Below are 14,653 nucleotides of genomic sequence, written 5' to 3' on the forward strand. Positions count from 1 at the left end.
TATGGATTGACAGCTAAGGTGTTGATGTGTTGGATCGGAATTGGTTCTGTTTGATATGTCTCTGTGAGGTGTTTTCCCATATGTTTATAGTGAGCTATTCTTTTACTATTAATCGTCTCCCCTGTGCACGCACACACACACACACACACACACACACACACACACACACACACACACACACAAAGGAACAGTCAAGATCCCTGTAAATGCTGTGGTGTTAACCACATTAGGCCTATCTGTGTGCCTTATCAGCACGTTTCCACGGCTTCATAGGGCATCACTTATGCATTTGTGTTCAGATTGTTTGCGCTCTGTTCACAGCATATAGGTTCTATACATTCATGTTTTATTCATGTATTGAGGTTGAACAAAAAAGGGAAAATTACCTTTTTTTCTTTTCTAAGGCATACCTGTCGGTCACTACCGCTTGAATATCTTTTTCCTTATCAGTGTATGTGTGGGCAGGCAAGGGGCAGTTGTATATCGTAGGCAGTTGACACCAGAAGTGTGCTGTAGCCAATAGCCTCTGACACTCTGGTACACCCTACAACATCCCCAGGGACAAAAGAATAAAACCAGGGCGCCTGCCTCGTCATGTCCCATCAATTGCTATAGGCCAACTACCAACCCCCACGTGGGTGTCCATCACTGGATTTGACAGGAGCGCTGCCCTGCTGGTTGCCCTTCTTCACTGTCCCTCTGGTCAATCTGCACCTCAATTGGCCCTTTACTGGTGGGTGATGCCTGCTCCTTCTGCCGCATGTCAAAAAAAGCCAGGAGCCACAGAGGAAGTGCAAATATCCTCTAATGGCCTTGATCCAGATGGATCTGCCCATGACAATAGGCCCCCGTGCCTGTGGTTTGGGTTTTTGTCAGTGAAAAACACTGAGGCCACCACAATAACACAGCAAAATTATGCATGCGGGCCAAGTACCATTGACATGTTAAAGAGCACTGCCAGTTGCTATGATAATTAAGTTAGCTCATTCCAAGGGAGAGAGCTCTTTTCTCTTAACATGTCTTTAAAGGCACTTCAGGCACATAAGGCAGGCTTTAAGACAATGGATATAGGAGGAGTAATAATGGATTCAGTGGGTCACCATTTCTCTGCCTATTTGCTTAACATAGGGCTATACATCTCTCAATGAATGCTGCTTGATGGGATTGCCTTTAGGGGGTGTTTTGTGGGTTTTACATTCTATCACTCAAGAGATTGACACATTCTATGAACTCCATATGGACATTTTAGGATAAGGTAGATTAAAGGACTGAGTATGAAATATTCAGATGGCCGCTCTACTTAATGACAGTGGCAAACTTTGGATTCTCGTTGCATAGGCCTCTGGGCTTTAACCATTGCTCACAAGTATCCTATTACTTTCTGTAATATCACACTTGCCATGAGCGAACACTGACCTGTTTAAGCAAGCAATCAATGGAATCCCCTCTGTTCACTTTTCTTTTAACTGAGATGTTTGGTTACGTCACAGGGTGTCTGATCTCCCTCTGCCTCCATAAGGTCTCATCTAGAGTGGCCACTTTTTGTACAGCTGGGGCGTGTTTGGTCAGTAACGTAAAACCAGGAAGCCTTTGAAACTTTAAAAAAGGAAGAGGTTAGAAGTTCACTCATTTGGAAACTCCAAAGCTTTCTCCTTGGACACACTGGGGTAGGTCACGGACACCAGGAGCCACCTTTCTTCCTGCATTCTCGCAGCTGTATGACAAACTCAAAGTCAGTTAAAGTATGTCTCCTGTTTTTTTACTCTTTGGATAAGTCTGTGTCCAGATGGTATTCGGCTAACAGCCAGTACATCAAGAATAGGTCATCAACATTAGCTTTAGTGGTCACTTTCCTGTTTATTCAAACCAGACACCCATGCATGAGGCTTGTACGCACTGCCACGTTCATTTTTATATTTCCTCTAAATGGTGCCAATCTGCCACAACAGACAGGCGCTGAGTGAAAAGATTTTAAAATTCGACTCTAGCACTTTCAAGGCAGGTCCTCTGTGTTAACAAGATGGTAGTTAATGGTTTTGCTTTTATGGCGGTGGTCGCATGTATAATTAAGCTGCTGTTGTATTTGTCATAAAAATCACCGGGGGTGCAGGAAATGTTGCAGGAGCCATTTTTACTTTGAGCAGTGGAAAAAACCTCACAATGTTGTTTTGACATCATTCCAATTTTTATGGATTTTCCTGTGTGTGGTTGAGGTTTCGTTATTAAAAAACACTTAAGTGCCTCACCTTGGGTTTGTTGGGGGAAGAAAGGTTGCAATGTTTGCATAATGCAGATTGTCACTCCTGGGAGGTCTTGCCTCTGGTGCTACTTGTTGGGAAACATGTTGCATGTCTTCCATTAATGGATGTCTGGCTTTTACCTGCATTGTTCCTGAATCATACAGTTCATGTAATAATATTTGGTGCATTTACAACCCTCCATAACTCCATCATGCCATGGAATTTGCTTCACTGGCATGTCATGGGTATAATGCCAGACCAACACGTTGAAATGGTAGGGCAGTCCTATTGATACAGGTTTTGCTACGCCATACTGATTAACCTCTTACCCCAGATATCATCAAATATCACCAGATCTCCAGCAGATGTGTAGTCATGAACACAAGAAACAAGGACAAAAACACTGAACTCTAAGGAGCCTCACCAGAATTTTTAAGTTGTGTTTCATTTCTATATTTTGGGGACAACCAAAGTAGTATTAGGAATGAATCTCTTACAAGGATTACTGAAACATATGGTGGCAGCTTGTTGGCAGAATGTCACGCACTACAGACATGTCTTAGATAAGCCTGGTGTATGATTTACGTGCATGGCCCCAGTCATATCTATGGAGATGAGTTGGGGTGTTATGGCCCTGATGTCACCTCCACAACACCAGTCCCCTGCTATGCTGATGACTGTATCTATGCTAATATGGGGATCAGTAGGGTAGAAAGCTCATCTGGCTCGTGATTCGCTTTATCTTATCACTCTACTCGCTCTGTGACTTTCTTCACTACACCAGCACACATACCTAGCATGCTGCACACATGAAAAGAGCTCAGCCTCTTCTCACTCTTCCTCCATCTCTCACCTTTACACTTTTCCTCTATTTCACATTTCTACATTTCAACTTTTGCTTTCACTGCATTAACTTCTGTAATGCTTTATTAAATTATCACCCACGGCTACCTTACTGTATTACTGTATGTGCTAAACCTGGCATTGAAATCCCAGGAAGAGCTCAATGAGATTTATCTAGTTTATTTCCTTTACTGATATCCTGACAAAGTGGAAAAGCTTTAGTTAGCTTCTTTATGAGAGTATCATCAGCACAAACTAACAAATCAAACAGTCAAATCAGAAGAACATCCTAAAAAGTTGTCACGTCTTCCACGTACATTGTTGGTCAAGGATGGGTTCGTCCAGACAGTAAATCCTGTCTTACTTAAATAACCTCCCCGCCTCGTCCCTCTTAGCCTCTTTGTCTCCATCGCGCCCTCCCTCCCTGGCATGATTATTTCTTATCATGTATTTATTTGTTTAATCCACCCCTCCCCCCACAACACTTGGCGGCCCTCTCCCTATGCACGAGCTGCCTGTCTGGCAGCGAAGCCCCCTCATCCCCCACCTCCTCCTACTTGTCCATATCCAGTCCCCATCCCATCCCCACCCAGCTCCAGGCCAGCCACAATGGGCGGATGTTGCTTCCAGAGCCTCGAAGCTTCATTCTGGGGGAAGAGACCCCCACCTCCTCACTTCATCCTTACATCCCTCCCGCTTGCATGTGGCCACCACTAGCCAGCCTCTATGAACACTATAAATAATGGATGCATTAGCATGCATGAATATCTTTTAAGAAGGGGGGTGGGAGTGCCTTAATTCATTATTAATCCCTTTCAAGAAAAAAATGGGCCGTGGCTCTGGTAGCCCAGCTCTACACCTACTAAATCCTGCTTTTGGGACTTTACTTGTCCATGCCGTACTCCTCTTTCGTCCAAAACTGGTGACCAGCTCCACCCACCCAACTACCCTCTCTCTCTCTCTCCCCTTAATCTCTGCAAAAACACATCTGGAAGGGTGGGGTAATCTGTCTTTTTTTTTTTTTTTTGGGGGGGTCCTAGGCAGAACATCTCCAAAAACAGCCTGGCTAAGTGGCCGCTGGTTGATTGGAAAAAGGTGGACACTACTGCTCAGTCAGCTGGTGTGGTTGTACTTCCTTAATATTTCATAGCAGACGCAAAGGGGTGCTCCTTTTTGAAGGTTGGGTAGTCACAGAGCTCCTGACTTTGACTATGCTATCAGTGCCATTTGGTTCAAGAGTAGGGTTTGGCTGTGAAAGGATGGAAGTAGGAGTGGGGGGGGTGTAAGGTGGAGGGGCTAGGAGAGTGGGTTGACATAACAAATGCGTACAAACCTAGTTAGAGAGCGTGAAGTCATGTATGTGGGTGGGTTGTAGGGAATTATCTGTTATTTTTAAACCTGGAACACTATATTGGGTATTGAGGACATAAGCTCAAATACATAGGTTAGAGGTTAAGAGCATGTGTTTCAAGGAGATAAATTGCTATACAAAAAATAAACAAAGAATGTGGGTTTAAATGTATGTGTTTGTGTTTGTCTATGAGCAAGTAGGAAGTGTGTATTTGTGAGTGTATTTGTGTGATCCGAAGTGCACTCCCCTCTGCACCACACACCCCTCTTCACCACTAGGTTGCAGTGCCTGCCTCGCAGCCTCTCTTCCTTCTTACCACAGCCCTCTGACTAATCCAACCAATCGTAGACCTTTACAACAGAGCCACATGAGAGTGTCTTCCTATCAAAAAATACTATACTACACTACACACATGCATGTGTACTTGTGTACAGGCTGCATGCACCCACACAGTCCTACTGAAAATCTGCCCGCCTTACTCACATTAATACAATGTACATAATAATACTTTGTTTGAATCACCGTGGCATATAAATATAACTAATCCACAACTAATCAAACACAGCTTCATTTTCCTTGCGTTTTGTATATTCTATCATTATATTGTTACAGTACATGAAAAAAGGATGAAATAAAAAAGTGTTTGCTATATCAAGATTTTTGTTTTAAAACATTTTTTTTAAATTTTAGATAAAACAACCACCCCCCCCCACCCAAAATAAAAAGATGTGGTTGAAAATTAAACAAGTTTTATAACTGACATCGGTGATAGCCAAAGTATTTTGTGAAAATATTTAGTGGCTTGAATTTCACAATTTTGCCCCAAAATACTTTTTTTTGCAGAATTGTATCCTTATCGAGGAAACCTTTGAAACCAAATGTCATACCGGCAGTGACTAGCACAACAGGCCAATACCAAGCCTAACCCTGCAGACAGGATATTCACTTTTGAATAAAACAATTTCTCCTCTTTGTAATGATGCACTTACAGAGGCTGTTGGGTCTCCTGTCACTGTCCTCTGCACTGCAGTCTGTCAGGCAGGACGATGGCAGCAGGGGTTGTTTTGTTGACACAGAGAGGACCTGTTTTCTGGAATGTTCTCGGTTGAATGTTTGGATCTTGGGTCTTCGGTACAAGGCTGGGGGCTGGTTGTGAGCTGGAGGCACCACACTGTGCCTCTGAACTTCACTCAACCCCTTAAATTCCTCTTCCTGGGCAGGAAATTGAAATATTGTGCAGTATTGGCATGCTGATGGTCATCTATCATAGGGGCCTGTGAGGGGACGGGGGTAAGAGGAGACCCTCTGTAGATCAGAGATGGGCTGCTGGGCCTGGGTTCAAAGGTAAAGAGGAGAGACCTGGGTGAGGAAAGAGGATAGCGCTCTTAGCAGGAGTTGACACTCAGACGGCTTCCATCACGCATCCAGCAGATCACCTCAGTGTGCCTACACCTCTCATCAGGCAAGCGCAATCAGTCTTCCCCAGGCAGATAAAAAAAAAGCCCATTATGACTCTTACAGATTTTCTTAATGCGTGTCAAAGAACAAGCAGATTTCTTAAAGCAATGAGTGGCTTGAAACTTAAACACAGCAGTGAGTAGTAACACACTTCAAATAGGCCATAAGCTCCTTTTAAACTGAACAAGAACAGGAGACCCGAATTTAACTATGCATCTCCTAAAATTCATTCTTTGACTCCAACAGGTGTTCCTAGGACTTTGTGATAAACTATAGCTTTTATAGAGCCTCATGTGCTTGATTGTATTATCACCGGTTGTGATGCAGATGCACGCTCAAAATAAGCTAAAGTGATGATGCCGTCTTCATCATTGCATAACCGTGGCCGTAAATGCGCACAACGTACCAGGAAATGAAACTCGCCGGCGCATCACAGGGGGGTAGGATGATGTGGATGTGACTGGTTATGTAAAAGTATAGGGCACAGTTGGAATGAGCCAGATGGGATGATGACTGTCATTTTAGAGACTAACGCGCTTCTTGTCTGCGTCTGGAAATTTCGCTCCTGCATGACCTTGTGAACTCGCCTGCCGCGTGACGTCGAACATTCATTCTTACGGCTCCCCTGAACACCCCTCCACATCCTTGTGCTCATTTGTGCAGGCTATTACCCAAGCAGGAAGTGACATCAACGGGTCCAAACTAAAAATATGTCGCAGGACGGACTGTCTAGGATGTCCAGGACCGGTGTTTGTAAAGGAGGATGGCTCGCACCGGCTCCACAAAGTGATGCTCATTGAAGGATGCAGCAGAGCGCCACACAGGCGAGACAGACAGACGCACTGGAGGCTGAGTGAGTCGCCTGCTGACTGAGTGCTTTAATTCCGTCACTTTCATTCATGCAAGTTCAGATATGGTGCCATACCTTGCCCCTCTCTGAAGCCGGTGACGCAGTTCATAGCAGAGGCGATAAGACTTGTGCAAGTGAACGAATTGTGTCAGTGTCGCTCTTATGAGACGGGGGTGAGGTGTATGGTGCGATGGAACAGAAAACACTACTGCTTTTACTTGAATGGCAAGTGCAGGAGGGAGGAGTGAAATCCGTGCGGGGCTGGTCTGTGTGCTTTTACGCATTGTTATACAATAAACAGACAGACAGTTTAAAGACTGATTTGTAATGATACCACTACTAAAAGCAAGCGTTTGTGATGAAGTTTACCAAGTTGGATGAGAATCGTGTAGCTTTCTAAGCGCCCTTTCAAAACATGAATGGCGTCTATTTTTATCCGTCCAGTGCGTGTGTCGTCCTCACCAGGGAGGCTCTGACAGACCTGCCGTGCGTCCAGACGGGAGAGTGCTGCAGTCACGTGCTGTCTGCTATTATCCACCCTCACGCCAGGTACAACTATAAAGAGGCAGCACGAGGGAGGGTTATGTTCCACGATTAACGATAAGAAAGAAAATTTGAATTTAGAAAATTGCGTCGGCTATAACTCAAATATAATATTATACCAAAGTGTTACTAGAGTTGAAAAGAAAACATAGACATATCAAATAATAATATAGAAAAGCAGGCAACAACGTCAACACTGATAATCACACTGCACTTAAAAATATTAATTTGTATTAATAAATGTACAACACTAAACTTACACTACACCTCACTGCACAAGTCTAAATAATTCCAGTTTAGATGTCTTATCACAATAAAAGGTTCCAGTCAAAGAAAGATGGACAGATGGACATTATTTTTGAAGATGATGAACAGGCTGCTTCTCTCATCTCGCCACCTGCTGTCCTGACTGCCAGGACTTTAGCCTGACATGAGGTGGTCATAGTTAGCCTAAAAGATAATAATAAATTATGATAATATACCGACAAATCTTCAAGTATATCAATTTTGTCAAATTAATATCACCGCTCCTGGCAGATGTTACCTTTCTCCTTGTAGTCCACAGTTTTAAATAACCTGCTTAAATGTAACAGTGGAACTTAGGTATAAATTCTTAGGTATATTATACCTGTCTCCACATATATATAATTGTGCTGATGACGTCTTATATAATACAACCATACTACATGTCAGAGCTGAACAGGGCTAGGTATCTTTAAAAAATGTTCAATACCAGTACCGATACCAATACCATGACTTCACCGGTTCCTGAACGATACTATATTTTTCAGCTCCTACTCTGTGAGCCCCGTCTTTGTGCGTAACATAAGAGTTTTTCCTGCGTGTCTCTACAACATGTAACGTTGGACAGCCAATGACCAGTGTTATTATATCTTGGTAGAAGCATGCTACATGCTTATTAGCTTACTGACGCTAATGAGATTTACTCTTTAGGTATTGAAATTTGGTATCAAATGACGAGACATTTTGTGAAAAGGAGGCAATTTGGTCGGTGCCTAAAACGTACCCAGGTACCCACCCCTAGTGCAGTAACAAATTCATCTCTTTGTGTGTTCTGTGTGTATACAGGACACTTGAAGTAGTTTCCAAAGGCACTTGTGCAAAATTAGCGTGTAGTGGGGCCACGTAACTCTTCTTTGCACCTGGGCCCCTTGGCTTTTCACGCCAATGCATTGTCTTATTGTAAGATGATAGTAAAGCTAAATTGAAGATCCTACACTTAAACCTAAGGCCATTGAAGATATTTTATTGGCTCTAAGCAAGTCTGGTGCAATGTGAAATAATGCATGAGCTACAGTATACAGTGGTGCTACTACTGTATACGTTTTGGCACATGTGTGCAGCAGCCTATGGGATTACTGGTGTATATAACTCATGCTGCTGTTGCCTGCCTGTCTGGAGTGATAACTTCATTATTCATGGTTGCGTGTAGACAGCAGTGCTTAATCTCTGAGCTGAATGGGGAAGCCTGTGACTCTGGAAGTAAATGCTTGTGCTCGGTCAGCCTTAACTGGCCCTTGTTGAGGAATGGAGGGGCACCAGTGAGTGGGAGGACTGCTGAGCTGGGCCTCAGGTTGGCAACAGCAGCTAAACGCCCCGTCCCATCGTGGCATTTGGGGCCAGTTTGAGGTCAGTAGCAATTAGCCAGACTGGACCAAGGAGCTGGGCCATATATTCTCTGTGGTGAAAGGGTCTGCGCAGGGGGTCTATTGGCGCTCAACAGGTGCAGTGGGAGGAAGGCGTCAGGAGTTTAGGGAATCGAAACCAGAGCTGAGGCCAAACGGCAGCGTCTCTGGCTTCTGGGGTCAGATGCTCTCTTTCACCCCTGGAGGCTCAAAAGCACAGCGAGAGCCTCTTCCTGTCCTGACACTATATCTTTGTGAATGTAGGTGCTTTAGTGCATGTGTGCACAGTTATCTTTGTGCATGTACAGGCATGTGTGCTTAAATGTGTGTGTGTGTGTGGTGGTGGTGGTGGTGGGGGGGATGTTTTATGGGTGTGTGGCACTGGGGCAAGAAGATCAGGGGGGCTTGTTTTGAGTTGCGGTAATCATCTGTCTTACTTTATCTAGCTCACACTTGCACAAAGAACACTTTTTTTTTGTTTAGACACACATATGTCCACTAGTATTTTACAGCACTCCATGAGGAGCTTTGATCACTCAGCTGTAAGAGTGGTGTTAAAAAAATGCTGCCATGATGTGTTTTGACATCATTTTGATGCCAAAAGTTGTAGCATTGATTCTGCTGTGCAATTACACTGAAGAATACTCTTGACTATTCTGTACTGTAAACGGGACACACATGACTGGCCGTTGGAGGGAGGAAAAGCAGTGTTGCCGACCATGTCATGTCTTTTTTTCTTGCTTCCTGGCTGTTCTGCTTGAACCCAGTAATCCTGGATACAGCCATTACAAATCCTGCTGTCTTGACTTGAGACCCCAGACAGGAGACAGGCTCTGCAACTTGGTTTCATTTAGCATTCCTCCGGGCTTTACGGGCAGGTGTTTAACATTACTGGCAGGATATTTATTGGCAACTTTAAAGGCAACTTTTTTTGCTTACCTCTCAATTAGGCACATACACATACTATGTGTGTACTGTAGATGCAAGCGCACACGTACATGCATGCAGAAATGCAAAAAAACACACACAGTGATGTTTCATACACACAACAATCTGAGATTGACAGTAAGGCTGCTTAATGGAGCATATTCTCACTCCTTTTCCAACACTGTCACACACTTTATGCCTTTTGAGGCACAGATCCACATCCGTAGAATCTACCCCTGACCCGTGACCATCTCTATCTCCCTGTATGCACCCCCTTCCCCTTCACCCATTATGTCAGGTCAGTGTATGATGTGGGGTAGAAATAGGGTTGGAGGCGTGATGGGATGTGTGGCCTGTAATTACAGAAGCTTAGCAGGACCAGTGGCTGTGATGTGGAATTCTCAAATCAAGGTGCAGCCTGAAGACTTAGCCAGCCCCGCTGCTGCCCTCTGCTACTTGATTGCTGGCAGCTGGGTGAGCCATGTCAAGTGGCAGGCTGGGAAATGTGAAATCCCAGATAAAGCACAGAGCTCTAAAAAGCCATGAAGCTCCAGTAATGAGGAAAGTGATGTGGTTTGGGCATGCTTAGGAGGCAGGTAGCAGCTAACGGTAACTCTTTCTGTCTCTCTCTTCTTGGTGTGTCTGTATGTGAGAAAGAGAGGAGAGGTGAAGGTGTTTGTATATGTGACTTTTCAATCCTGGATTTAGAAGGATCCACCAACCTCCAACAATGCAGGACTGGTGGATAGGTCGGCACAGCTCTAGATATACCCAACCTAAATCCTCCGGGGTCACCCTCGGACATAAATCACAACCTACAGTACATCCTGCCTCTGCTTCTCATATTCTCCCAGGGCCAGTTCCTTTGAACATAACGTTAAAACCCCAGAAACTTTCCCTGCTCAAGAGCAGCAGAATCATTCCTGATATTAACGGCGACAGTCCGATTTAGAACGATTCCGGAGCCATTGTAGCAGTTAAACACATTCCTAGTTTTGTGGAGGCCATTATTCCTGCTTCTTAATCACCCCCTTGGCTTTTATAACCTCCCCAAGCCTAGTGTGTGGCTGGGGGGAACCACATGTGGGCAGAGACTAGAAAATAACCGCACTGCCTGGCACTCTTATCTAAGATAAACACCATTAACAACGCACAGGACACCAGCGCATATATCATCTATTTTTTAAGTATTTTTAAATGAATCATATATTTTTTAATGTTTTAAAAAAAATTATCTGTCAATTATTTTCTTGATTAATCGCTTAGTTGTTTAATCTATATGTCTATAGGTCTATGTCTAAAAATTATGAAAAATGTCAATCAGTGTTTCCCAAAGCCCAAGATGATGTCCTCACATGTCTTGTTTTGTTCACAACTAAAATATATTCAGTTTACTGTCATAGAGGAGTGAAGAAACTAGAAAATATTCACAATTTAGAAGCTGGAATCAGAGAATTTTTACTTTTTTCACGGATGTTCTTTGAATCATGTTATCATAGAAATGTAAGTTTTTTTTTTTTTTTATTAAACCTAGCTTCCTTGCTAGTATTTTTTTTATTGTCAACAAATGCCATAAAAAGACCTAAGCTAGACTAAGAAATGTCTTAAAACAGGAGAAAACATTTGTAACGCCATTGACATGAACTACTATGACTACCATTTTTAGTCACTGTTCCATTATCTTTGTTGTGACTATTATTTAGCACTGTTCATCACATCCCCAACCGGCCCCGTCAGACACCACCTACCAAGAGCCTGGGTCTGCCAAGGTTTCTTCCTAAAAGGCAGTTTTTCCTCGCCACTGTTGCACTGAATGCTCGCTCTTGGGGGAATTACTAGAATTGTTGGGTCTTTGTAAATTATAGAGTGTTGTCTAGACCTACTCTATCTGTAAAGTGTCTCGATATAACTCTTGTTATGATTTGATACTATAAATAAAATTGAATGGAAACTGAATTGAATTTAAAAGCATTTATTGGGGACTATTGTCAGCTACAGATTAATACACATTTGGTGCACTTGTGAGTATTTACAGCAGCAGGATGATGTATCTGGGACTCAAAATAAACTACAGTGTCCATGTTCAGCACAATCATAGAACATGTAATCCAGTGCAATGGTGTGGCACATTGATGTTTTTTGAAAAGTTTTTGGGCAACAATGGAAGTCTGTGGCACAGCAGAATAAAATACACAGACATTACAGATCAATTCATTATTGTTTTTTAGTCTTTTGATTTGTGGATAATAAGAAAAACATAAAATATCACCTAGCGTTATCCAGTAAGATTTCTGTGATTTTTGTGCTGAAGCAGTGTAAATTTAGTTTGAATTGAACAGCAGGTACTAAATTCCTCCTATAAAAAAAGTCAGCCACCTTTGATAAAACAGTAACCTAAAAGTAACATTAAAGTATATCTTATCTTATCTTATTGGTCTGCGGATATTGACGATAAGGGCAAGGCCCCATGCAACAGAGCGCATGGGAGACCCAGAGTGGAAGATGGAGCAAAGTAGACCTCACAGCTTCCCTGCTGTCGTCCATCACTGTCTCCTTACCTGCTCCCAGGTTTGCCGAGCTTTAGAGAAGATGGAGAGTTGTGATTAGGCTGCACTGATTATTTTGTTATTGAGCTGTTTTTCTTCATGGTTCTTCCACTTAGCTTCTAGTCCATTTAATACAGCTATCCTCTAGCATGTATTTGACCGTATGTGTAAAGCGGCTTGTCTTGCTGATGGTTTGGTTATAGTTAACTGAGACACCTGGGTGCTCAGACACCAAGCAGACCCAGTTCACTGTAATGGGTGACACGCTGTCACGCAAGGCTTGATGGCATAATTTAACGAGGTCACAGCCATGCATACTGTTTAGCAGGAATGGGGGGGCACATAGAAAGTCATTGCATGTTTACCCTGTGCCTGGTGACCCCCTGCCAGCAGCTACATCAATTATCACCTTTAAGGAATGTGGGACCCTTGTGTTAAATTCCCTTTGACCCCCCTGTTGGAGGAGGTCAGGAGGTGGGCGCTCTCCCCAGGGGGGCCATACAGTTAGTGGGTGCAGGGTGAGTACTGTGTGTGTTTATGTCTGTGTGGTGGTCCAAGGAGATTCCCTAGATCCTCCATCCTCAGACCTGCAACCAACCACCATGCCTGCAGACCCCCAACATGGTAAACAAGATTTGCATGGTGTGTTTACAATGTAAATGGGTTTCTAAAGGTCTTAATTTCACCAAGGGACGCACCAGAGGTGGTCTGGGAGCATATACACGAGACCCAGGTTTCATGTATGATTCAAGGTTCTAGAAACATTTCTCCTTTTTGGAAAAAAATTGACTGCCTCAATATTAAATTAAGGATGCCTCAATAAATTAGCCCAACTGCTGGCACACTTTGAAGACCTCAGCATTTGTGATTTTAATGTGTTTGTTTGTCTCAAGCTGTTTTTAGTACACAAGTGTAAATCACAACTTTACAAGTCAGTGTAGCGCACCGTAGAGGGTGGCGGGTAATGTGCATGTGTGTGAGTGAGAGAGAGTGAAAAAGAAAAAGAGAGAGAGGTTTAGACATAGATATTATGTGTGATGCTCTTTGCTTCAGAAGGTGAATTAGATGGGAACATATGACATGTTAGGATGCAGGTATGTAGGCATTCCCAGACACATAAATCTCTTTTCCTCCTCTATCTTCTTGTGCTCCATATCAAATGCCTTTGTGAGTGTGAAGAAAGTCGTTGGGAAAAAGTATCATATGTGCTGTAGGGAGTGATGGTACCATGGAAATCGATTGTGAATGGAATCACTTTTTTCGGACCATGATTGATGCTCTGAGCTTATGCATTTTAATCTTATCTTTTAAAGGCTCTCTATCACGGTTGTCTGCAGGATGTGGTGTTCTCTGCTATCAGCAGTTACCTCAGCAGCTGTGTATAATATCAAAATCACAAGAGTGTTTACTTTAGATAACGGTGTTGATATAATATATTGGTACGGTACAGTTTCTTGTGTGATGTATTTCTAAAGGTGCAGTATAGTTGCAGTTTCTGTGTTTTAATAGCTTCAAAGTCAGCGGGGAAAGTAATTGTCTGTCTGAAATGTCTCGTTGATTTTAACCTTACCCCAGGACCAGCAACTGTGCTCTGTCCTGAGTCGTTTGCTTTAAGCTGTGCATTGATTAACTCCTCCTTGAAGGCAGCCACCCTTGAAATGTGAGGGCCTTTACACGTTGTGACAAACCAAAGTATCCCTGCAGTGTCATCAGATCACCTCGCCACTTCCAATTAGCGGTCATCTCAGACCCTTTTTTCTCCATGTTGACGGGACAGAAAAGCTGCAGCAGGACAGAGCAGCAGCGTAGCCCTGTCCCAAAGAGTCAACACTCTCATCATTTATTTATCCACACGCAGGCAGACAAAACAACACACGCCCATCCTGTACCAGGACCAACAGCTGCCAGCTAGAAGAGGGTATAGCAAGGTTGGGGTGGGGCGGGTTAAGGTGGAACAAGGGAGGCCAACACACACTCTCACACACAAGGCACAATCAGCACATCATCTGCACCGTCTTGTCAGTGATTGAACTTCTTCAGTGTTGTCATGGCGACGTAATTTTCTTCTCCAGAGGAGCTGTTCTTCTGTTTCAAATTGCACTGTAAGGCTGGTGGTGGTTGGAAGTAAAGGGAGGAGGGCAGAGTGCTCTTGAATGCACTCTGATAAGGAATTCTTTGAGCAGAAGGCTATGATGTACTGAACTTGAGAAAGCCTTTTGATCTGAGTTTGTATGCTAATGAATCTGGTC

The 14,653-nt window shown here is 43.4% G+C and overlaps 1 long non-coding RNA gene across 1 annotated transcript in view; it reads left to right on the forward strand.

The window, feature by feature from the left end:
* The first annotated feature begins 6,381 nt into the window (after nt 1–6,381).
* LOC114563217 (uncharacterized) overlaps nt 6,382–14,653 on the forward strand; it is a 79,121-nt gene continuing 70,849 nt past the window's right edge. Inside the window, exon 1 of the long non-coding RNA XR_003693593.1 lies at nt 6,382–6,745. This is a non-coding gene — a long non-coding RNA (uncharacterized LOC114563217). The remainder of the gene's footprint in view (nt 6,746–14,653) is intronic.

Source organism: Perca flavescens, chromosome 10 (genome assembly GCF_004354835.1).
Source record: "Perca flavescens isolate YP-PL-M2 chromosome 10, PFLA_1.0, whole genome shotgun sequence".
NCBI classification, from domain to species: Eukaryota; Metazoa; Chordata; class Actinopteri; order Perciformes; family Percidae; genus Perca; species Perca flavescens.